The following is a 23,195-nucleotide window of genomic DNA, read 5'->3' as shown; positions in this document are numbered from 1 at the left end:
ATTTTTATTATGTTTAGCTTATTAATTTGGGAGGCAAGCAAACAAGAAGCAGAACAGGCTTTAAAACATCTGAGTTTGTTATTATATTATGAATAATAACTGTTAGCTGGTCCATTCCATTCACCTTTTCCTCAATGAAATTCTCTATAAAGAAATATCCATAAACTAGTCTTACATTTTAAATATCGCTGCAGATTATTTGGAACCATAGAATTAGATACCAATCCAATGAAAACTGTTTTCTTTGGGTAATTTCCACGAATTGACGTCAGTTATCCACAAATCTTTGTATTTGGCTAAACACTGAGAAAATATGTGGGGCCTGCAATTAAACTTAGTGAACGTTTAATCATTTCTAATCCACTGTTTCCCAAATTGGCCAAATCATAAACATCACCTGGGGAACTTGTTAAAAATTGTACAATCCTACCCCTCCTGCTCCCAGACCTGCTGAATTAGTCTCTCTAGGGAATGAGGCTGAAATCTGTATTTTTAGAAGGGCCCCAGGAATGCCTGATGAGATATATGTTTGGAAAACAATTCTATGTCCTTGTCGTATTCCTCATGATGTCAGAGCTCTTCAAACCCCAATATTCCCTTCTGACTACCCCTCTCCTCAGTGACTGCAGGCTTTTTTTCTGTTCCACCCCACCTAAGAAAGAAGGCACATTCCCACCAACCACTGTGGCCCTCAGCAGCAGTGAGTCTCTGCGGCAGGTGCAGTGGAGAGCATCTACCATCTTGGGTGGGGAGGTCATGGAGTAAAGGGATGGATGTGTGGTCTGGAAAAGTCTTTCCAGAGATTCCCCTTGACAACCAGTTGTAGATGACATTGCTACCTCCTCAAATGGCCATGCTCAACTTCCTTTGCTCTACATAAATTTTTTCTTTACCTTCACTCTCTTAACATCCCTTCTTCCTGTAAATGGAGGGGGAAACATTGTCCCGTTTTGTCAAACTTGTGCTCTTGATCAAATCCTCTACTGCCTCATGGAAACTAAATCTATTAGTCCTCCTCATTCCAACTTCATTTTTTTCTCTTTTGGCTTCTATTGGCATATCAGTAGACGTTTCTTCCCTATTCTTTTTAAACTAAAGCAACATATACTTTCTTGGACTCTGATGAACCCCAAGATCCCATTTGACTTCATGCCTTATGTTTACTGTCAAATTTCTCAAAAAGAGAATTCTTCATTACTTGTGTTCATCTTCTCACCCTTCTCATCAACCCAACTGTACCCTGGCTTCCACAGAGCCACATGTTATGGACACTATTGCTGTGAAGATTTCCAGTGATGAGATCCAACGACTTTGCTTAGCCCTTAACCTTCTTCCCCATCTAACAGCTTTTGACATTGCTGATCACCACATCCTTTTAAAGACTTTATCAATTAGTGATTATTTAACTATAAGAACAGAAGCCTATTCAAATGATTGAAACAGCAAGGGGGAGGGTAATATAAGACCAAAGAAACTCTCTCACAGAAAGTATAATAGGGCTGCACAAGGATTAGCATCAGGAACTAGGAAGCTATCAGTAACCAATAAAGTTTTAACAAATAATTCTCGGGCACCTGCTATATTCCAGGCACTCCTAGGTGTTCAGTGACCAAGTAGTCAACATAAGAGACAAGGTCCCTGCCTTGAGAGACTTTATAATCTAGTGGGGAAGGCTTACATAAACAGGTAAACAATTGTGTATTTACACCGTATAATGAGCACTACAGATGAAACAAACTGACCTAATGATACATTATTATAGGTTATTAGTGATAGGCAAGGACTCAGAAAGGATACTCTGAAGACAAGGCATTTAAACTGAGATCTGAAAAATGGGAGGGAGCCACTCAGGGCAACTGAGGATTGGGGCTGCGGAAGGAGTGTTTTAGGCTGAGGATACACCCGTGTGCAGGCCCTGCAGTGGTGTTTCGGGGGAAGTGAAAGGAGGCCACTGTGGCTGGAACTTCAAGGGTGAGGGGGAGAATAGAGGGCGGTAAGGTTGGAGAAGGAGGCAGAAGCCAGAGCAGGCCAGGCCTTTTAAGTATTTAAAGGAATTTGGATCTCATGGCAAACTAATTGGAAAACATTGAACTGATTTAAGCAGGAAACAACAGGGTCTGATGTATTTCCAGGTTTACCCTGACTGATGAGCAGAAAATAGATGAAAGGAGGCAAGAGTAGAAGGTAGAAGACCAGTTGGCAGCTACAGCAATAGCTCAGGTAAGAGATGATGGCAGTTTGGTTTAATGTAGTAGCAGAGGAGATGGAGAGAAGTGGATGGACTACACATCTATACATGAGGAGCAAATAAGAGGACCAGCCGATAGGTTAGAGCTGGGGAGGGAAGGGGAGGGAAAAATCAAGAATATTGCCTGGGTTGTCTTGTTTACAATAACTGGGTGAATGGTGATAACATTTACTGAAGTGGGAAAAAGTAAAGATAGAATTTCTTTTTCATAGTGAGGGGAGGAAAGCAGGTTGATACAAATTGAGAGTTTAGTTCTATTTCAGATACATTAATTTCAGATATTCACGGAGACTTGACATGTCATACAGACAAATGAATATCTGAATACAGATTTTGGAGGAAATGTCTAGGCTAAAGAGATTAATTTGGGAATTTGTTACCATTTTTAGTATTTAAAGCTATGAGAATGACTGAGATTACCAAGAAGGTGAGTTCACAGAGAAGAAAGGAGAGAAAAGAGCCCAGTTTTTAGAGGGCATTAGAGGAGGAAAAACCCCTGAAGGTCACTGAACAGCAGTGGTTAGAGAATTAGGAGACAGACCAGCCAATAGAAGAGATTTGGTTTTCAAGAAGTTGAGCCTGACCAACTGTGTTGAAAACTGCTAAAAGTTGGAGTAGGATGAGGTCCAAGGAACATCCATTGGGTCCAGCAATATGGAGGCTGTTGACAACATGGATTAGCAGTTTTCATTGGCGGGGTGGGGGTGGAAGTCAGATTCGAGTAGATTGAATAGGAAATCAGAGTTAACCTGTAGACATCTCTCTCAAGAAGGTTTGCTGTGAAGGGATCAGAGAATTAGTATTACAGATGGGAAGGGATAGCATAAGAATCTTTGGTTTTTTCTAAATGTTAGGATGGAGCATGTTTATACATATTGGGGATAATCAAGAATTTGATGATGAACAAGAGGAAGGGAATAACTGAAGAAATGAAACCCCTAAGAAGAGGGGAAGGAATTTAAATCATTAAGTAGAGGAATGGCTTTTGACAGGAGAGGAAGAAAGAAAGGAGAGATGGGTCCAAATGCCAAAAGATTTGTAGATTTGATGGTAGGAATATACTGGAGTCGCATCAGGGTAGGCAGGTGTGGGGATGGTTTTAGAAGATTGAAGAAAAGGCATAAGACAGAAAATAGTCGTCATGGGAAAATAAGCATACTCTCAGTTTCTCTCTCTCTCTCTCTCTCTCTCAGGTCATCTGTTCTCATTTTGATTTTCTGCAAGTCACTTCATTCGTTTCTTTCAGAAGGCAGGTTTCCTCCACTTTTCTGTTTCTGTGACAGAAGATGGCCACCCCATGCACAGGTTTCTGTGATCACCCAGTTCATGCCCTTAATAGAATAACATTGTATGTCTTAATTCCAAATTCCCAGGGGAGAAAACCTGATTGGTGCAGCTTTGGTCAGTTATCGAACTCAGGTCAAACCAACCATGGTCAGAAGAACAAGGTCAAATTGTACAAACATAGCTGTCAGGCCCAAACCCTCTGTGTGTTGGCGGAGGATTAGTTCTTAGAGAAGGGGACGTGAGCTCCCAGATATCCCACAGACATCTACCAAACATCCTCTGAGACACCAAATTCTTTAATTAAGAAGTTCTTCCCTTCTGCCTTCTTTCCTAGTTTTGTTTTCTTTGGATTGTTTATTTGCTTACTTTTCCTCCTCCACTAATGTATAATTTCTCAAAATTTTGTCCTTGATCCTCTTTTTCTTTATTTCTATATTTTTCTCCCTCGCCAACTTCATTTGTGCCCATGGCTTCAACTATCATATGTACATGGATAACCCCCCAAACCATACCTATGCTCTTCTCAACTATCATTTAAAAACTGCTCTTAAAAACTCCAAATGAGTTTTTTTCTCTTTTTTCCCCTTGTATCAAAATCAGATGATGAATGTTAACTCAACTAGTTACGGGAAACATTTCATAATATAGGTAAGTCAAGTCATTACGCTGTACACCTTAAACTTATACAGTGCCATATGTCAATTATATCTCAATAAAACAAAGGAAAAAACTGTCTCCACTTGAATATCCTCTGGTTCTCTTATTTATAGATGAGCTCATTATCTTCTCCCAAACCTACTCCTTCGCTTGGCTCCCTATTCCTGTTAAAGCCACCACTATCCTCTTAGGCATCCAAGTCTGAAGCTTCAGAGTTGTCTGATGTCCTACTTTCAAGGTCCATCAGCTAAGAAGGAGTATCACCTGCATCTTTTCCTCCCCTCCATGTCCCCTATCATTCTCCTAACTCTCATTACCTAAACTCCCATGGACTATTCTCAAAGTCTACTAAATCATCTTCCAGTTTACAGTCTCCATCCAGGTTGTAAACTATTCTTGCATGAATATTCAAAAAGCCCAGGTCCATTCATGTTCTCCCCACCCGCTCAAGAATCTTCAACAGCTCCTCCCTGCATAATCGATAAAGGGCAAGCCTTGCCTGGCAACCTCCATGACATGTCATCAACAGACCAAGACTTATCTTCCGTTTACCATCAGTCGAGGCACACTGCTCGATCATCTCCTAACACATCCTGTGTATCCCTAGTGACAAGATTTCCTCATACTCTTCTTTCCTGAAGCCTTTCCTCAAAAGTGATCTTTCCCTCACAGTGCTTCCATTGGCTTTATTTGCATCTCTCTTATGGAAGACCTGTGTTTAGACATGGTTTCTACCTTTATCTGTAGAAATTACCTTTTTACCTCTGAGAGACTACAATTTACCAAAGTGTGAAAACAAGGATCCCTTACAGAGTATACAAGAGCGTCGCACTTTGAAGGCATTTAATAAGTGACTTGATGAGGAGTCACTAAGGCCTGATGCTAGTATTATTGCTATTAAATCCTCATGTAGGCCTATTAAATATATTAATATGAACCTTTTCAATAGGATACTTGGTAGGACACTGTGCTATAAAAAGTCTAAAATAATTTTAATAACTTCTCTAGTCAAGCGCTGCTGATGAGTTGACTGCACCTTAACAACAGTCACTCAACACACTTATGTGGTAAAAAGTAAAATTCAGTCACAGAGGAGGAAATTAATCAACACATTTTAATCACTCCAAACTCTCACTTAAACAAAAAATAGTATTATGATAATCAAGCACAGTCTCTTCATAGGACCACTACTGCTCTCATGTACTGTTGACACCATGTTTGGAACTAAAACAAATGAAATGTCACAGCAAAGAGAGAATATTTGCAGGTTTCTGGTCCCCAAATCTTTATTTAGCCTCTGAATGTGTTGGCTTTGTTCAATATAGTCTTTTAGTTAAATGATAAAACTCTACTTATGTATCAGCTTAGGGGATGTGCCCCTGGCATCATAGTTGGCAATAGGAATTGCTGTGGAGATGAAAGCTGAAAAATTGGTGGTCCTCATCACTATTTTCTATCCAGGTAGGAATAATTGCATACATACTCTTTTGATATTTATCAGTTAAAAAACAAGATACCCCCTCTTTCTCTTGCCTCTTCTGAACTTCTTTTAAAAACAAAGCATAGGGACTTCCCTGGCGGCGCAGTGGATAAGAATCTGCCTGTCAATGCAGGGGACACGGGTTTGATTCCTGGTCCGGGAAGATCCCAAGTGCCGCGGAGCAACTAAGCCCGTGCAACACAACTACTGAGCCTGCGCTCTAGAGCCTGTGTGCCACAACTACTGAGCCCACACGCCGCAACTACTGAAGCCCACACACCTAGAGCCTGTGCTCCTCAACAAGAGAAGCCACCACAAGGAGAAGCCCGTGCACCGCAATGAGGAATAGCCCCTGCTCGCCACAGCTAGAGAAAGCCCGTGCACAGCAACAAAGACCCAGCGCAGCCAAAAATAAATAAAGTTAAATCTTTAAAAAAAAAAAAAAAAAAAAAGCATAGGGTAAAGCTCCTTGACAGTAGTCTTATCAAGGATTTTATGGTTATGACACCCAAGGCATCACAACAAAAGCAAAAATCAACAAGTGAAACTACATCAAACTAAAAAGCCTTCTGCACAGCAAAAGAAACAATCAACAAAAACGAAAAGACAACCCACAGAATGGGAGAAATATTTGCAAACAACATATTTGATAAGGGGTCATATCCAAAATATATAAGCAACTCATGCAATAGCAAAAAACCCAAACAATCCCATTAAAGATGGGCAAAGGATCTGAGTAGACATTTTTTCCAAAGAAGATATTCAAACGGTCAACAGGTATATGAAAAGGTGCTCAACATCACTAATCATCAGAGAAATACAAATTAAAACCGAAATGAGATACCACCTCACACTTGTTAGAATGGCTATTATCAAAAGGTTAAGCAATAATGAGTACTGGTGAGGATATAGAGACATGGGAACCCTTGTGCACTGTTGATGGGATTGTAAACTGGTGCAGCCACTATGTAGAACTTAATGGAGGTTCCTCAAAAACTTAAAAATAGAACTACCATATGATCCAGCAATCCCACTTCTGGGTATATATCTGAAGGAAATGAAATCAATATCTCAAAGAGATATGTGCATTCCCATGTTCACTGCAGCACTATTTACAGCAGCCAAGATATGAAAATAACCCAAGTGTCCACTGATGGGTGAATGGAAAAACATTGTGGTATATATACACAATGGAATATTATTCAGCCATAAAAAGAATGAAATCCTGCCATTTGTGATGACATGGATGAACCTTGAGGGCATTATGATACGTGAAGTAAGTCAGATGGAGAAAGACAAATACTATATGATCTCACCTACATGTGGAATCGAAAAAATCCAAACTCATATAAACAGAGAATAGGGGCAGGGGCTGGGGAGTGGGGGAAATGGGTGAGGGTGGTCAATGGTAAAAACTTCAAGCTATAAGATGAATAAGTTCCGGGGACGTAATGTACAGCATGGTGACTATAGTTAACAATACTATATTGTATATTTAAAAGCTACTAAGAGAATAGATTTTAAAAGTTCTCATCATAAAAAAGGTTTATAACTATGTGAGGTGATGGATGTGTTAAGTAACCTTATCGTGTTAATTATTTTGCACTAAATACCCCTATCAAATCATTACATTACGCACCTTCAACTTACAAAATCTTTTATGTCAATTATATCTCAATAAAGCTGGGGGGGAAAGAAACGAAGTAAAATATTTATTATTTATATGAAATGTTCCTTTCTACTTAATTAAATATATATATTTTTCAGTTTCCTTACACAGGCCTCTTGAGAATTGCTCCTAACAGAGAGATAGAACTAACTACATATCAGCAGATGTCACTCTCTAAGTGATCCTCCTCAACTGTCCTTCTCTGTCAGTTACCGTTGGTTATTTTTTTTCCTGCAAATTTCAGCTGCCTTTTCTCCATTACCAATTTCAGTTTCCATTTTCAACATCTGATGAGCCTCCAAGAGCCACTAGGACTAGTATTTTTTTTTTAAACATCTTTATTGGAGTCTAATTGCTTTACAATGGTGTGTTAGTTTCTGCTCTATAACAAAGTGAATCGGTTCTACAGATACATATGTTCCCATATCTCCTCCCTCTTGCATCACCCTCCCTCCCGCCCTCCCTATCCCACCCCTCTTAGGACTAGTATTTTTCACTTTGCCTGTAAAAGGATCATAATACAAGATATGCTTCCCTTTTGAATGCTGGCCCCAGTGCGAATATCTGTTTATTTTACAAAAGCCACATGGAACATTTTTCTACTCTGTGGCTATGTCTTTGCAACAGTGATATACTTCTTATTATCAATTTTTTTTTTTCTGATGAAAGGCACAGTTTAGTTCATGGGACAAGCACTGGTTAAAATTTGCTACTCTTTTCAACAACACTGAGCAAATATTGTCTACCAGGTACCAAGCACTATTGTGGAGAGTCAGCAGGAATAAAACAGATAAAAAGTCTTGCCTTCATGGCTCTTACATTCTACACGGACAGAACAAAAAATAATGAAAATATACAATAGGTGGGTGGTGATGTGTGCTCTGGGGGAAAAAAAAGGAAGAGAGTAGGGAACATCTAGGGGGTGCTTGCAATTTTAAAAAAGAGTTTTCAGAAAAGCTTTCATTGTGAAGGTGATGACATCTGAGTGAAGCCCTGGAGGAAATGAGGGAGCAAGCCATGTGGGTAACTGGGGTAGGAACTGCTCAGGCAGAGGGAACACCTAGTGCAAAGGTGCACGTAGCCTGTCACAAGCAGTAAGGAGTTTTACTGTAAGCATCTGCCAGGGACAAAAATTCAGGCAAGGCTCTTTTTGTTGCTGCTATAAAGAATCCACCTACAAGAGAGTTTAATCAGCTGGAGATGAACATCAGTGCAGATCTGTTTAGTGTTCTCTCTCAGCCGTGACCTCATTTCTGATACTGACAGCCTGGACTGCCTCTTAGATCTGGTTGGGGCTTGGATGCATCCCCTGGCAAACCTGGATGAAACTAGAAGAGGGAGGTTTTGGTAGCTCTGTAGGACCGTTAGTTATCTCATTCTCTCTTCACATGGGGCTACATATTCATCAGAGGTAGCCAATGATTCCAAGTTTTAATGCAACCTAAAGTATAGTCCATTACCATATATGAACCAAGAAGTATGTGTAATAGTTCTACTTCAGATTAGCTAACGGTGGAATCTTGTTCCACAAACAGCCAAGACACAGGTTACTGAGAACAAAGGTATTTCCCATGCCACCAAATTGCGCTTTCAGTGTTGTCTTCTTCTAGGTAGGTCAACATAGTAAAGAGGTCATCACCAACATTAACATATATAGAACTTCCAGGGATTGTTACACTTATATTCAACAAATAGAGATAATCTGCACGGGACCTAACCATCCCTTAGCTAGCACAGTCGGGTAACAATGCTCTTCTCGCCCAGCAATCCGCACTTCCTTCTAAGGGGGGGGGGGGTCCCAATTTACTGAGGGGTATGTTTTCCTAAAGCTTCTTTTCATACCCTTGGAGCCCACTCCCAAACTCACTAAGAATAAAATACTGTTAAGAACTCAACAAATGGACATTGGAAAGCCGATACTGGCTTTAGTTGATTTTAGCCCACCTTTGATTTGTTTGGAGACTGAATTCCTTACACATAAAGATCAGTATTTATTTCATGAGAACAAAGGTTTAAGAGGCAACCAAGATATATTTAGTAAAGAGAAGGTGATTGAACCTCCAAATAGGTCATGGTGACTTATCAGCAACTGAAAATAGTATTTTAAGATCATACTAGTTCTCTGTGTGTGTCATTTAGATTTGTTTTGGTTGTCTGATTTAAGTTGGCATTGGCAGTTTGGAACAAACACAGAAAGACTTTAACATATGGCTAGGTAGGTTGTTTTAGATCCAAATCAGGTATTGATCATTAGGACTGTGGCTTGGTATAAATTTAGAATTACTGTAATCTAAAGTGTTGGGGTCGTTACATACTTATATTTAGGAGTGGCCAGAGATAACATTTCTATTATGAAACCATGCTGTAATCAAATCGACAACTTGGAAATTTACCAGCATTTTAAAACACTTCACATATTTTTATCCGTCAGTTTTTGTTCTTGATATTCTGAAAAAGTCATCAGAAAGAAGCCATTTATCATTCTTTTTCCCCATGAAGGAAGGCAATTTCCTAATGAATGAGGAAATCTTTCATTTTAGATGGAAAAAATAACACAATAGGTCAATTATACTAAATTGAAAAGAGTAAAGTTTTTACTACATTTATATTTAATATATGTTATTCTGGAAAGCAAATACATGTGAACACAATGGGGATAATAGTAGTATCGTACCTTGTGGATTATAGGAGGATTGAAGGAATTAACACATAAAACATTCTTAGAACAGTGGCTGACACATGAAATGCTCAGTAAATGTTAGCTGTTATTCTACTATGTGATAAAGTGAGGAACTGTCACTAGTATTCATGGGTGCAATTCTTGCATTTTACAGAAAAAGTGGTTTCATCCACTTTTTACAGAACCTACTATGCTTTCTGTTCTGAGGGCACAATGAAGCTGAGAGGGATGGCTCGTCTAAGTGAAACTGACCCCTGCATTTAGTGCCTGAAATCAGAGGAAGCTTGTCAGTGTGGGCAGACACCAAGAGTAGACCAATCTGATCTCCCACTTCTTTTTTCTCTCGTGGAAACGAATGGAGGGTATCTGATGTGGACCCTTCAATCAATTGTTCCTGCTTAATGTTTAACACCTTGGTTTACTGTGGGGTAAACTTCGGTTCCTGACAGCCATCCAAAATCTTAGTTTCTCTTCAGTTCCACTGCAGAATAAAAACTAAATTTACCCCAGTGGATTGTTACATCAAGTCTGGTATTATTTCTCCCAAGAGGCCATCTGCTTCTGGGAAAAGACAACAGGGTGTGCCCTCCATTACACCTCCATTTAACTGACGGTGCAATGATGGACAATTCCTTGTTGACCCCTGCAATTCAGAGTTATTGTCTTGGAACATAAGATTTGATGATCTCTTTTCACTCCATAGGATAACTGTAAAAGTATCCACCCAGTGTTCAATCCAACCCCCAGACATTGCTTCTGATGGCCTTACATTCTTTTGATTAGTGTACTCAACAGAAGAACTCATATTACTAAAATTAGTGGGGAAGGGATGGATTCTTCTCAAACATCCCACCACCAGAACAGGTGTACTTGCAAAGTCAAGTTTGCCTGACGTATCCTCTGTCTCAAGTGGTACAAACGGCCCTGGAGGGTGGAGCCCTCACAACCTGCTTCCCCGGGCGTGCGCGTCTGTGGGTGTCGGGGTACGCGCAGGACACACACGGACCCACTCTCCCAGGGCAGCCCAATCACAGTCCCCCTCTCACCTCAAAGCCTGTCAACTCTCACGCCCCTCCTTGAACGCACAGCCCCTTTCTCCTCCTTCGCTCCTTCGTATCCCGCCTCCGAAGTAGGACGCCCACTTTCGTTGGCAGGTGCTCCTCTCACTCCTACCCGGCAACCAATCACTCGCGTTCTGGTGGAGAGTGACGGAGACAATGGGAATTCTCGTTGCGTCAGCTGCCGGCCCCGAGCGCCGGGAGGCGGTGCAGGGGGCGGGCTACGGGTTGGGAGGTTAGGTGCCTTATGGAGTGAGGAGCGGGCAGAGGAGCCGGCGGCGGGGGCGTTTGCGGTGGCGCGGCTCCGCGTTCAGCCAGGCACCTCGAGGCCCTTTCCCCCTACCAGGTCCCCAGAAGCAGGGATCCCGGCCCTCCCTGCAGCTGCCGGGCTCTCCTGCGCGTGCAGCCCCGCGAGTCTGCGTGATGCCGGCGGCTGCCCCTTTCCCCTGTCAGCGCGATGCCCGTGGCGGCGGCGGCGGCGGCTCCGGCCTCCTCGCGGCCCCGGCCGTAACCGCCACACCCAGCCCGGTCGGGTGGTTGGGGCCGTTGGACGTTAGTTTTCGCAGCCTTCCCCTCCCCCCCTCGCTGAGGCGGCGGGGGTGCGCGTTGCGAAGGGGGAGCCGAGAGACTCCTCCCCCTCCACGATCCCCCCGCCCCTCCCCCTTACACACTCGCACGCACTAGCGCGCCGGCTCCCACACGCTCGCGCGCCTCCCGCTCCGCGCCTCGGTGTTGGCAGGCATCGTCCAGGGCCCGCGGAGCCACCATGTGCACTGCCTCCTCCTCTTCCAGTTCCTCTCAGACTCCTCATCCCCCGCCGCAGAGGATGCGGCGCAGCGCCGCGGGTTCCCCGCCCGCCACCCCCGCCGCCGGGAGCGGGAACGGTGCGGGCGGCGGCGGCGGCGGCGGCGTGAGCTGCGCCCCGGTTGCGGGAGCCGGCCGGCTGCTGCAGCCCATCCGCGCCACGGTGCCCTACCAGCTCCTGCGGGGCAGCCGACACAGTCCCACGCGCCCGCCCGCCGCCGCCGCCTCGCTGGGCAGCCTCCCGGGGCCCGGCGCGGCTCTGCGGCCCCAGCCCGCCCGGCCCGACGCCGCCGCCGACCGCGGCCCCGACCGAGCAGGCGCCGCGGGCCAAGGGCCGCCCGAGACGGTCCCCAGAGGGCCACCGGAGGAGCCACTCACCTGAGCGCCGGAGCCCCGGCTCGCCCGTGTGCAGAGGTAGCGAGCCCAACCCTTGCGTCCTCCCGGGCTGCGTCTCCCCGACGGCGCTCTCCGTGGAAACTTCAGCCTCTCCGGGCTTCTCTTTGCTAGTGCGTTATGGAAGGTGTGAAAGTGGCTTTGGGAACCTCACCCCCCTGCGGTCGCTGCGGGGCTTGGATGAGCGAACTGCGGAGCAACTTTTATTTGACCCTCCTGCCGCCCCTCAGCTTTTATCTTCCATCACTCGCCTGGATCGAAAGGTTTTTCAGTTTAAGAGCTGATTAACTCACTCATGTGTTTGCTGTTTGTAGTGGGGGAAGGGGGAGCTGGGCGAAACACTTAAAAACAACACGCACACAAACTCTCCGGCAGCAGGTAAGGTGGTGGTTGTAATCTCTACAGCCTCCTAGTGCTTTCCTACAAAGTTCCTATAACGTGTCTGTGCCTACCGGGATAATTTTTTTTTCTTTTTTGGGTGTGGGGAGGTGGAGGCGCCAGTTATGATGTAAGGATATCCTGTTGGGTGTGTAGAGGGGACAGTTTTGGATGTGCAATTGAAGCGTATAGTGTTTGGTTTGGCTTTTTTTTGGGGGGGGGGGCTCCCTCTTTTCTCTACTTTATATAGTCATATGCATCAGGGCGGTACTGCACTGGAAACAGTTTATGCCCAACGCAAGACTTTCATGGTAAATTTCTAAGGACCTATTTGTGGAGTGTGCTCCCTTTTTCCCTTCTATTTTTAAGAACACTTAACAGTTCAGTTGAGCTGTTAAAGGATCTCAAGTTTCGTTTTTCTTAGGTGTCACAGGTAATGGTGAGCTGGTGGATGCTGTCGGCTTCCCTTGATGTTTTGTGTTTTGGTGTGGTTTGGTTTATGTTTAGGGACACGGTGAATGATGTAGTTTAGTCCTGGGGGGAGAAAAGGAAGTTTCGCCAAAACAGGGATGTAAAGCTCCTAAGGGAGGGAGGAGTAGCTCATGTTATTAGATGCCACGCTAGGGCTACAGATGCTGCTGCTGCGTTGTGGAGAGAACGGATCATACCGAGGGGGAAACTCTCTGCTTGGAAGGGAATCACTGTGGAGCCTGTGCAATGTTTATGTGGTATGTGTAATTTTATTAATGGAGTTTTCTTGATGAAGGTCTTAGACTTGGAGAACGTGACTGTGTTAAGATAGATTGCAGTTTTGGTGTTTTGTTTGAATATTTCTGACCTGTAATTATCATGTGGTTAAGGCCCTTGTTTTCAGACCACTTGGTGGTGAGGCAGGGTAGGATGTAGTGCAGTGGTATGTGTACAGGAGCACGGAGAAATGCATCCTGTAATCAGTATGCACCAGAAGGAATTTGCTCCCCCACTCCTCCCCCAGGTCAAGCCAGCTGCAGAAACTGACATCCTCCAGCAAATCCTGAATGAATGAATGAAAACAACGTGATCGCCCTAATAATGACCACAACTGAACACACATCTTTGGCTGTATTTTATAGAAAAGGCCACCATTTTCTAACAGATTAATGCCATATGCAACTCCTTTGCACATTTTCTAGAACTGTATGAAATGAGAGGTAACAGAATGAAAAGAAGGCAGCAGTTACATAAAATTTTGAGTGATTTAGTTTGAACAGTACATAGATTGAGTTTGGGGATTTTCTTTTAGGGACTAATGTAAGAGCCATAATATAAGCACTGCAGAAAGACTGTGTTCCGAGGGTTTTGTGGGCATAGTAAGTAGTTTCAGCAATTGCTGCAACAATACATTGGTCATCTAGTACCTCCTCCCCTTTTGTTGATAAACACATCTTACAACAGATCGTAGTACAACTTGTTTTTCTGCATCCTTCAGAAGTCTTAATTGCTTAGGAATTACAAGGTCCATCATCAAGTAGTTTTAATGAAATTTGTGACCAGGCTTAAACTGTCCTCTTTGTTGTAGTATGTCACATCTGAGTTGAATGCAATTTTAACGCGATCATGATGAAAACACTTCTCTGAGTCTGGTTGTTCAGGAGACAGATTTGCATCAGAGAGCTTGTATTGGGAATAGAAGAGGCCTTTCTGTTGTTTTTAACACCAGGTGGTTTTGTCAGTTTCTTACATTGAAATGATTTTGAATGTAGGCTCTTCTGCCCCCGGTTCCCTGATGATATTACCTTTCTGTTACTTCTCCACATCCCACCTTGCTCCTCTCTACCTAAGTTAAAACTATACGACTAATCTATTCTTTTTACTTATCTATTTAAAATTCATGCTATGAACAGTTGAACAATTTTTCAAACAATTATCTACTCAGTTTCTTTTGAATTCTGCAAGGTTCTGACTTCAGTGGATTGTAGCCTCCACAGGTCAAGGCTCCTGCCGCTGCTGCTGCTGCAGACACTGACATCACTATACTGCATGAATGAAAACCAACAACGTGCTCCATTTCTAGCTCTCCACCTCCTTGCTTTTCTGCACACTCCGTGTGTGTGTGTGTGTTTAAGATGGTATTACGCTGCATTTGAAACTACATTTAAAACTGTTAAATTAGGTAGGTGGTGGCTCAGGGATATGTGTTTAGTATAGAAGCATATTGCTTACAAAAAGCTTCAAGTGCTATGAGCATTTGGACTAGAGGTGACATAACAGCATTCAGTATTTTTTTTATCTGGACTGGTGGTTATGGAAGAGAATACAGAAGATGTAAACAATTTTCTTTGTAATTGCTTTACCAAAAACAAGTTATGAGACAGTGTAATTTCTTAACATGTTAGATCATTATTACCTCTCTCTGAAACATTCTTAATATGCACATTTATAGGGTTAAGTCTAGAATAATAAAGAAATAATACTCAGATTATTTCACAAGGCTGAGGAAAAGCTGAATTATGTAAATAGGCACAATTTTAATATAATATTTATAAAATTTAGCAAGAAGATGGTAATTTATTTTTGTAGCACAGTTTTAGATCATTTCAATGGGTATCATAATAGAAGATACATAAATCTCCAAACACCTTGCTCTGTATAGAGAACATGGAGTTTTAAAATTTGAAATTATCTTGTTTATGCATATGATCATATTTTTGTTTGCATTTTTAAAATTTTCTTTTGTATTTTTAAAACTTCAGAGTTTCTTATTTATATTCATTTCTTCTGCCTTTAGCAAAATGTCCCCCTCCCCCTTGTTCAGTTCTGAAGGGTCTTGAAGTGGTGAATGACAAGCTACTGAATGCATCCTCAGGCTCCCTGTGATGTGTTTTTAATAGATGTAAAATCATGAAGTATTATGCAAATAGTTATTGTTTTGTAATGGTAATACATAAGTCTACTGTTGAGATAAGTAGAACAACCCAAATGAGAATATAGCAGGATGTTGTGTTAAAATTAATGATCTTTAAGCTAAAATCATGAGTAACAAAATATAATAAAGTTGCTTCTTTCTGAAAACTTCATAAAGCAAAACCTATAAATTCAAAAACAGAACAAATACAATTTTATTGTGCTAGACAGTAAATAGCAATTGCAGGTGCTTTTGTGTTTTTTTGTAAGGTTTGAGCATGGAGATGAATTATAAATTCTGAAAGATATAAAAACCGTTGCGTTAGAGCACTCGATATAGAATACCGCTTATTTTTAAGTGTACCAAACCTAATAACAAAAACATGGAAGAGCTTGTAATTTATATAGTTCCTGCTATGGAAAATAGCATGTGTTGATTCCTGATTTAACATGCCTAATATCATTAACTCTAGAGTGAAATTTGATAAGAATTTTTCATGAGTACCTTGAGAGCCTTATTGTTTTATACATTAAGAAGTTATGATTAGGGCTTCCCTGGTGGCGCAGTGGTTGAGAATCCGCCTGCCAATGCAGGGAACACGGGTTCGAGCCCTGGTCTGGGAAGATCCCACATGCCGCGGAGCAACTGGGCCCGTGAACCACAATTACTGAGCCTGCGCGTCTGGAGCCTGTGCTCCGAAACAAGAGAGGCCACGATAGTGAGAGGCTCGCGCACCGCAATGAAGAGTGGCCTCCGCTCGCCGCAACTAGAGAAAGCCCTCGCACAGAAACGAAGACCCAACACAGCCAAAAATGGATAAATAAATAAATTAAAAAAAAAAAAAAAGAAGTTATGATTATATTTTAAAAGAAAATACAAAGCCAGCTAGCATATAATGCTGAATGACTGCCTGCAGTGTGTGTGTGTGTGTGTGTGTGTGTGTGTGTGTGTCTGTGTTTTGATCAAATAATTTGCTTTCAGTTTTTTATTTTTCATTAAATTTTCCCTCAAGTCCTTTTTACTGCTATGCTCAGTTTGTGGACTTCCAACATTTTAAATTACTTTTTTTCTCTCTCTTTTTAAAGATACTCAGACATTCTCTTATAAAGTTACTTCTCAGGCCGATATTGTTGAAAATTAAGGTCCTCCTCTTGTTCCCCCCCCCCTTTTAAAAATAGTTTTCCTTGAGTGCTTAGAGTTAACTTGTTTCAAAGCTTTCTTATACTAGACTGAAAACAGTTAAAGCTTTGACTGTTTTTCCTAAAGAGACAGGTTTCAGATACTGATTTTTGGGAAAGGTTTTCAGCCTTTGAGAACTACACTAAGTATCAGCAGCGTTCATTAACTAAATTTTCCCATTAATTATGGTACGTAAAATTTCTACATCAGTGGGTCAGTAGCAAAACAGATAAGTGAATTTATAGAAGTTTTTTTATTCTTAAACTGTTTTATGTTCAAAGATTATATTCCTTTCAAATAACTATTATTCTAAACATATTGAATATTGTATACCTAGGGTGTATAAAAGCACCTTGGTCAGTTTAACTGTATGTAAATTCGTGTATATATATTGAGCTAAAAATTCTTTCATTATTTACAGTACTTTTTACAGAAGGACGTTTCATTCACTGCAATGTATGTTGCTTCAAGGATTTAATGCAAATTAGGATTTATACATTGGGGAAGTGTTGAAGGGTAATGGTATCCTTGTGATTTTTATTTGTGATACTGTGGACTAAATGTGAATAAGAAAACAAAGGAGTAATTGGGCTCCATGGCAATGAATAACAATGGAAATAAACGGCAGTGTTCAACACATAGCGAGTAGGAGAGGATTTTTCTTAAATCTGAAATTTAAAACATTGCTAAAAGCCTGTTTTATCAAAGCTTCCACATACAGCTAATAATCTGCCAAGAAGTATATACTAATGACTTTGTTATTCTTAATTTTAGTTTAGTCTTTTCTCCAGAGTTTAAATCCCCAGACACCACCACGATAGGCTTTTTCATAGCACCTGTCCTGGGTCTGTGCCTGGCACTGTTGTCTTTTGTCTTCAATATATAATTTTGTTCTCTCATTAAATGTCAAAGAAACCAAATCACTGATGCTGTTTCTGTCCTATATTCTATTTATTTTAACAAGAGGTTGAGCTTCTCTGATGCTGGTCTCTAACTGGGTTTGCCAACAGTCAGTGGAGGAAAGAGAGAACACTGCTCACCTATTGATGTGAAAAACCTGAGTGTGAAGCTGATGGAAGAGCCAGGAGCCAATCTCTTTCCCTTTCTGCCTCTCATCTGAACCCTAGACCTGACCATAACTCCATGGGTCATCCAGTTGATTCTAGAAGGATAATACTTGTGCTTGTTCTGCAAAACAAGTTATGGTGGATTTATAGTAATTCTAAAGAAAACAGGATTATACTTAATTATGAACAAATTGTGGAAAAATACTTTCCTAGTATTCCATTTTTGTAGGAACAAACATGGCAGATCCCTTTAAGCAGTGTTGTTTACCTCAGGTGAATGTTATTGTGGCAGCTTGCAGGACGAGGCAAGTTCATGAATACCTGAATAACCTCCCCAATATTATGTTGTATCTCTAATTGTTGTAGGTACAAAGGAAGAAGACATGTGAGTGCTTTACTCTATATAAGGCAATATATACTTTCATTCATCAAGAAAGTGGATTTCAAATCATATCTTCCGATTCCAGATACAGCGTTCATTCCACAGGATTATCCTATTTCTCCTAATTAAAAAGAGACTGATATTGGTCATCAGCTGTGATTTCTGAGCTATAAGAATTACTGAAGAATAGGTTTTCTATTGGTTCCACAGCACTATTACACTGTGCTGGGGTGTGCTTTGACATTTTCAGAATGTCTAAAAATGTGTCAGAGAGAGAGAGGGAGAGAGATGGAGAGGAGGGTATGAGCAACAGTGTGTGTGAGAGAAATCCTGGTTCCTTAGGGGTCAAGGATATGGACTTGGTTGTATCTGGCCCTGTGTACTTCTAGAATCTGTGCTGTTCTTGAATCGTATTATAGTGAGGAGTATGTTTCTCCATGATTATTAAAAGTTAGTTATACATGGTGGTAAACTGGTAAATGCTTCAGGAATTACTAAGCAGAGATTCTGGTCTCAAGTGATTGTCCTGGCAACTGGTACTAGGTTAATTTAGCCCCACCAAGAGCTAATAGTTATCACTGCAATTTGTGGGTTTGAACTCTGTATATTTGTAACTTAATGCAATGCAGCTATGGTGCACCTTAATAATGGCTCACCAAAAATAAGGATGAGTTAAAGGAACTAGTGAGATCCATTATTGTGTGGGAAGGTTGATGTCCAAAATTGTCTTCCAAGTTATTAGAATTCAGAAATCCATTAAACTTTTGGATGTTGCATAACAAGAAGGCAAAAACTGCTAAAACTTGCTGCCTAGTGTCTAAAGATAAAATACCTATCAACTACTGACAGTAATATCCCCTTATTTAGCCAGTATGGCCACAGGGTGAACTTCCGTTAGTAGTCCCTATAGCTAATTTTAACTTTTATATTACTAAAAGATCAATTATTTAGTGAAACATTTTCTAAAATTATTATACAGTTGTTTTCTTGAGCAGAACAAACAAGACATGAATGAACTCTTTGTGGCTTAATTAGCTTTGTTAATACCTATGATATACCTAATAAAGTGATTGCTGTTGATACTATTGAATATAGGATTGAATGAGCACTGACTGACAACTAGAGTTGCCCTATAACTGATTCTATACATTTGCTTTGGGGGTTGTCTTATTTCTGGTAAAGGTGGAATGAAGCAGTGAGTGGCTACATTTATTCCTTAGTGGAATAACCTGGCTTTTTTCTTTAGAATTAATTATCAAGTTAAAGACCGAAGAAATGATTTTCCAAATGGTTCCATAAAAGAGGCTTAGAAACAGACAGGTATACTGAAAAATATTAGATTTGGAGTCAAGAGACTTGGGTTATATTTCCACTTCTAACATTTGACTTATCGTAAGTTCTTAACTCTTTGCATCTTATTTTCTCTATCTTTAAAACGATATAGGTGGGCTTTTTAAGAGTTTGGTTGGGTAGGGAAAAGATTCCGCTATGGAAAGGAAAAGTAAGTTTATTAAAGGAAAAGTAAGTTTATTTACTGAGGTATAACTGACAAATAAAAGTTCTATATATTTTAAGGTATACAGTGTGATGATTTGGTACACATTTACAATGTGAGATGATTACCACAATCAAGATAATTAACATATCCATCACCTCACATAGATGCCTTTTTCTTTTTTGATGTGTGATGAGAACACTTAAGATCTATTCTTAGCAAATTCCAAGTATACAGTACAGTATTATCGACTGTAGTCACCATCTGTACATTAGATTCCCAGAACTTACTCATAACTGAAAGTTTGTACCCTTTGACCTCCCCACTTTTCCCACTTCCCGGTCCCTGGTAACCATCATTCTACTCTCTGCTTCTATGAATTAGACTTTTTTTAGATTATGCACATAAGTGAGATCATATTTGTTTTTGTTTTTCCCCGTGTATTTGTTTTTCTGTCTGGCTTATTTCACTCAGCAAAATGTTCTCCAGGTTCATCTATGTTGTTATGAATGGCAGGATTTCCTTCTTTAAAAGACTGTATAATATTGCATTTTATATGTATACCACATTTTCTTTATCCATTCCTCCGTGAGTGGACACATAGGTTCTCCACATCTTAGCTATCTTGGATAATGCTGCAAAGAACATGGGAGGGCAGATATCTTTTCAAGATACTGATTTTACTTCCTGTGGGTATATACTCAGAAGTGAGATTGCTGGATCATATGATAGGTCTATTTTTAAGTGTTTGAGGAACCTCCATACTGTTTTCCATTCCCACCAATTTATATTCCCACCAATGTTATACAAGGGTTCTCTTTTCTCCACATCCTCACCAACACTTCTTATTTTCTTGTCTTTTTGACAATAGCCATTCTAACAAGTGTGAGGTGGTATCTCATTGTGGTTTTAATTTGCATTTCACTGGTGATTAGTGATGTTGAGCACTTTTTCGTGTACCCTCATTAGCCATTTATATGTCATCTTTGGAAAATGCCTATTCAGATCCTTTGCCTATTTCTTAATAAGGTTATTTGTGTTTTTTGCTATTGAGATATATGAATTCCATATATATTTTGGACATAGCAAATGTATATATCCAAAAAAACCATACGCTTATCCGATGTATGGTTTGCAGATATTTTCTCCCATTCCATAACTTGCCTTTTTATTTTGTTGATTGTTTCCTTTACTGTGCAGAAGCTTTTTAGTTGCTTGTTTATTTTTGCTTTTGTTGCTTGTGCTTTTGGTATCATATCCAAAATATCATTGCCAAGACCGATGTCAAGGAGCTTTTTCCCTATGTTTTCTTCTAGGCATTTTATAGTTCCAGGTCTTAAATTTAAGTCTTTAATCCATTTCAAGTTATCTTTGTGCATGATGTAAGATAAGGGTCCAGTTTCATTCTTTTGCATGTGGATATCCAGTTTTCCCAGCACCATGTATAGAAGAGACTGTCCTTTTCCCATTGTATATTCTTGGCACCCTTGTCAAAGATTAGTTGACCATATATGCGTGGATTTATTTCTGGGTCTTCTGTTCCATTGGTCTATGTGTCTGTTTCTATTGCCAGTACCATATTGTTTCTATAGCATTGTGTAGACTAGATGATTCTTAGTAAAATTAGTTATTTACTGAGCTTTTATGTCAGCAACTAGTCTTCACCGGAACTCAATATAGAACACTTATATAATTTCTCTTTCTCTCTTGAGAAGTTAAGTAATCTGCCCAAGATCAGGCGGCATGCACAGAAGGCCCAAAGGGCCGTGTAACTCTCTACATCCTGACCTCAGGTCAGGTGAGAGTTGCTTTTGGAACCCAATTAATTATGGGGCAGGAAAGCATGCACAATGGGTTATCCCATTGCTTATACAGTTAAGTCACAGAAAGGCCAAAAATAGCTTTGGTGGGGTGTGAAGAGAAAGCTAAATGGAACTAAACTCTAGGGTCCATAGAACTGAAAATAGCGGCAAGTATTCCCAGTGATTCAGGCCTCAGAAATGTATATAAATATGTCATAGCACTTCAAAACCTTATTATGTCATTAGTAAGCCTTCCCCTTGGTCCTTAAAGTACTTAGCACTTTGTTAAGACAGAGTTTAGATTTAATTTTTAAAATTGCCTTTCACATGAAATCTTAAAATCTGGGTAGAATGAGTCTTTTGCATTTTCCTATTTGATAACCTAAGCTTTACATCTATAATAAAGCATCATAAGGCTCCATTCAACCATAACATTGTGATTCATAACTTTTACCATTCTTTGATAATTTAGCGGCATTCAAAATAGTATCTTTTTATATTTCACTCTCATGGCAAAGCAGCAAGGTGCAGTATCTTCTCAGTTTATGCCTCCTTGGGCTCTTTTCCATTTTCTAGGTTTGCTGATGTGATGTATAATAGAAAAGATATTTCAATCTCCATTTTAACAATTTCTTTCAGGTTGTTGTGGCGTTTTTCAGTGTCACGTGTGCTTACTCTAAGCCCTCTTTGATAGTCAGTGTGGAACATGAATCCTTTCATAAGTACCATTAGAAATGGTATTTTTATTGTTATTGTTATGATACTGAAAGTGTTATATAGAGTCTATGTGATGAAGTTTCTCATGACTTTTCTTGTGTAATTACTAGTTAAATACATCAGTTTATAAGTTGGATTAATGAAGTAATATTTGTATCTTAGAAGATAACAAAAACTAGTAGAGCTCAGTTGCTCAGTTACCATAAAGAACTTTGCTATACTTATGTAAACCTGTGAAATGATCTTCCCACGAATGTGTAAAAGGATCATAGTAAAATACAGATTTGTTTATATATTAGCTGGTAGTCTATAAACAAATTATGATATTTTTTGAGTGTTCTGTGACAGTGTCATTTTCTTTCTTCCAAAGTGTTTTGGAGGTACTCTGGTGCATCTCCCTGAAAAGAATCAACTGTCCTTTTCCTGCTTAAAGTCAGGTTATTTCATTTACGTGTCTACTACTTACTAAACAGGGATTAGCAAACATTGCTAATGCAGTTTCATTAGCATTGTAAATTAGGGAGTTAGACTGTGCTCAGAAATCAGGTTTTGGAAAAAAGCTACAATATTCTGCAATATTTTGATCAGATAGCTTTAAAAAACTTATTTTAAAATTCTGTTCTTTCTTTGCATATTTTTTAAGTGACCTGTTATTGAAAAACACCTGGTCAGTTGATTGCATTTGCCCACTCTGTCTTTTTGGTTAACACGTGGCCAAAGATGAGTGTAGCTTTAATGTAATTTCAGTGATAACTGTTCATTCAAGAAATTTTTGTTTTCAGGTATTGTAGTTGTTGGCAGTATGTTGATCAGTAAAACTAACGCTTTTTCTCCCTGTTTTACACAATAAATATTTACTGAGTCCCCGCTATGTCTGAGGAGCTCTGTTTAACGCTCACAGAATACGTATTCTAGGTGCAATTGGGGTGCTCACATTCATTTTTCTCAACAAGGTCAAGTCATTTAAAATCTGCCAAGAATTTGACCCACTATTTTCTCTGAGGTTTGGACTTCA

Source organism: Eschrichtius robustus, chromosome 2 (assembly GCF_028021215.1).
Source record: "Eschrichtius robustus isolate mEscRob2 chromosome 2, mEscRob2.pri, whole genome shotgun sequence".
Lineage (NCBI taxonomy): Eukaryota > Metazoa > Chordata > Mammalia > Artiodactyla > Eschrichtiidae > Eschrichtius > Eschrichtius robustus.
The sequence above is the reverse complement of the archived record's forward strand: the minus strand, read 5'-3'. Positions refer to the sequence as shown.